The 3150-nt window shown below is 35.6% G+C and overlaps 1 long non-coding RNA gene across 1 annotated transcript; it reads left to right on the top strand.

The window, feature by feature from the left end:
• The first annotated feature begins 1647 nt into the window (after window positions 1-1647).
• Window positions 1648-2868, top strand: LOC130462472 (uncharacterized). Its single transcript, XR_008922702.1, has 3 exons — window positions 1648-1724; window positions 1806-1890; window positions 2832-2868. It is a non-coding gene; the product is annotated as an uncharacterized lncRNA (long non-coding RNA).
• Window positions 2869-3150: the final 282 nt, after the last annotated feature.

Genomic DNA, 3150 nt, shown 5'->3' with positions numbered 1-3150 from the left:
ACTGGTGATCACGCGACTTTGTAGGAAATGAATTGAGAGTTATGATTTATGAAACTTGTTGATGTTGTCCTTTCCAGGTACACATAAGTATGGCTAGCTAAAGCAGCAAGTGGATATCACAAGGTTCTCGATGAGAATCGTAGGTTGTACAATGATTTGTTGGGTGACAACGATAACGATGACCCATCGCAGCTCATCGAGTCTGTTGTTCAGCTGCAGAAGGTTGCTGCTGCTGCTGCGACTCAGAAAACACCAGCTCAGGCTGCTGCTCAAACCCAGCAAAAAGCTGCGAAATTTCCCTCAAAACCCCTGCCCCCATCTCAAGCTGGTGAAGTTTTGATTGATTTTATAGCTATTTTTTTATATTAGGCTTCACTAATTCCTTCGCTATTTTACTTAAGTTTATTATTTGACATAATGATTAACCTTTTATTTATTTGAATTTTTGTTTGCAGTCTGGACCGAAAGACCTCACGGAGCAGAGTCGAAGTGTAAACTACAGGTGTTTCGGTGACCTATTTTATCTCGCGGAGCAAAGGAAAGACACTTTTCTTAATGACGTTGCTGTCCAGATGATCGAGATTTACAATGAGCCGTGTCAACATTAAAAATAGGGTTTGGGACTTGCTCAATAAAATATTTTTCCTAATGCCTTCCTTACTTGAAATTTCAAATTGGTCACAGTAGAAAAAATACATATAAATAGTTCTGATCATCTTTAATTACTTTAATCTTCGGTCCAGGAAATTCTATAAGCATCCAGCACTGATAAAGCAGGGAGGCACCGGTACGATAGAAATTTTTCCTAGAGGGAAAATCGAAACACACGATTCCACGGTAGTTTTCTCACTCGTATAAATATTGATGACAACTAAGTACTAATTGTTATATTAATTAGGAGAAGGTGTGCAGACTTACAGTAGAATTGCGAATGGTGTATGGCTCTAATGAACTTTCCTGTAGGGATGGGTAAAGGGGTTAAAGGTGTGCAGACTTACAGTAGAATTGCGAAGAGACTATGTTAGCCTTAGTATTAAGAGTTGTCCTTGTTATGAAAGGTAAAGGACCTCTAATAATTAAGTTAAAACTGTTTCAGGGTAGAATTGGGGAATTAAAATTCAAGAGAGGGAAGGGAATGGAAAACCGAAGACGTCTTTCTTAACAGAATGCTAGAATGAGACTCCGAGAAGGACAAGTTTGGGGGATAAACCATTGGTAAATTGTTTAAAGAACAGTTAAGACAATGCTATCACGCAGAATATGAGGGAAAGAGGGGGGTTAAGGGAAAACTAAGAAACTAAGATATTCTAAATTTCTAATATGAGGATGGGGTATGATTTGTGCAAAAAGTAGCTTAGTGCCTTTATTTGTTTGCTTGCTGGATAGCTTTATGTAACTGTGATAGGTAAAATTCTGTTAGTCCTGCAGATCTAATGTTAAATTGTAAAAGGAAATAGCAAAAATGATTTAGTACCTAATGAACAAGCTCAATGCTTTCCAGTCTAATACAATCAAACTGTGAGCATAATAGGATGTTGTAGCTAGACGTCAGAGGTCTGATGAGGAACCTAACTTTGTTTCAACAGTTCTGAAATGGATTCTACACAACATAACGCTTACAGTTTTGGTGAAGAAACTACAGCTGCCTTTGGTGCTACAGAGTTGACGGATGATCCTACATGGATTGTTGACCCACTTGATGGGACAACTAACTTTGTGCACGGGTAAATAGTTATAACCTTTCTCCTTGTTAAATTTTTCCTTCCGATTTTAAGTTGTATCCCTAACAAAAATACAACTCTCAGGTTCCCGTTTGTTTGTGTTTCTATTGGTCTCACCATTGGAAAAGTCCCAACTGTCGGTGTCGTGTATAATCCAATTATGAATGAGGTAAGAACCGCCAATGCTTGAACTTTATGGTGGGAATATTGTTGTGAGTCGATTGACCTTTTTAAAAAATCACAACTGACCTCTCTACGCTCAAGAAGTTTTTTTTGTGATATATTAGGCTAAAATGATATTTTCGTTCCCAACTTTGAACTAAAGAACCTAATGACTCATTTCAAACTTATTACATGATTAATATGCTTAATTTTAAGTTTCCAAGACTCATTCCAATCTATTATGCACATTTAAGGCTTATTGGGGCAACATTTTCGCTCCCAACTTTGAACTAAAGAACCTAGGGACTCCATTTAAACCTTTTACATGATTAATATGCTTAGTTTTAAGTTTCAAAGACTTATTCAAATATATGTATGCACATTTAAGGCTCATTGGGTCGTTATAGGTCATATTTAGGTTAAAATGACATTTTCTCTCCCAACTTTGAACTAAAGAACCTAAGGACTCATTTTATACTTATTACATGTTTAATATGCATAGTTTTAACTTTCTAAGACTCATTCCAATCTATTTATGCACATTTAAGGCTTATTGGGGCTTTATAGGTCTTATTTATGCTAAAATTACATTTTCGCTCCCAACTTTGAACTAAAGAACCTAGGGACTCCTTTTAAACCTTTTACATGACTAATATGCTTAGTTTTAAGTTTCCAAGACTCATTCCAATATATGTATGCACATTTAATGCTCATTGGGTCGTTATAGGTCATATTTAGACTAAAATGACATTTTCGCTCCCAACTTTGGACTAACGAACTTAAGAACTCATTTCAAACTTATTATATGATTCATATGATTAGTTTTAACTTTCCAATACTCAATCCAATCTATTTGTGCACATTTGAGACTTGTTTGGTCGTTATAGGTCATATTTAGGCTAAAATGATATTTAATCTAATGCTCCCATCAAATTTTTGTTTTTGAAGGTATATACTCCGAGGAATGCGCCTTATGCTAGTGAGGAATTGATGTGGTTCGTAAGCAGTTGGCTAAGATTTTTATTAGCAAGTATTTATTACTGGCTTGAGGGGGCTTAGTCGAGTTTTTTGATATTAAAATGTATGCGTACATTGAAATTGGAACGAACAAATATTTTAATGTAGTACCTGCACTTTGGTTTTGGGATATATTAATATACAAAACGACAATTATTGTTTTTATATTTTCTATACAGGTTGCGATATTCCATTATTGTTGTGACAGGTTTCTATTTGGTGCAAAGCACTCTAGGTATCACTAACAAAA

This window comes from Spinacia oleracea, chromosome 6 (assembly GCF_020520425.1).
Source record: "Spinacia oleracea cultivar Varoflay chromosome 6, BTI_SOV_V1, whole genome shotgun sequence".
Classification (NCBI taxonomy): Eukaryota; Viridiplantae; Streptophyta; class Magnoliopsida; order Caryophyllales; family Amaranthaceae; genus Spinacia; species Spinacia oleracea.
Note: the sequence above shows the minus strand (reverse complement) of the source record. Positions and strands in the feature narration are given on the sequence as shown.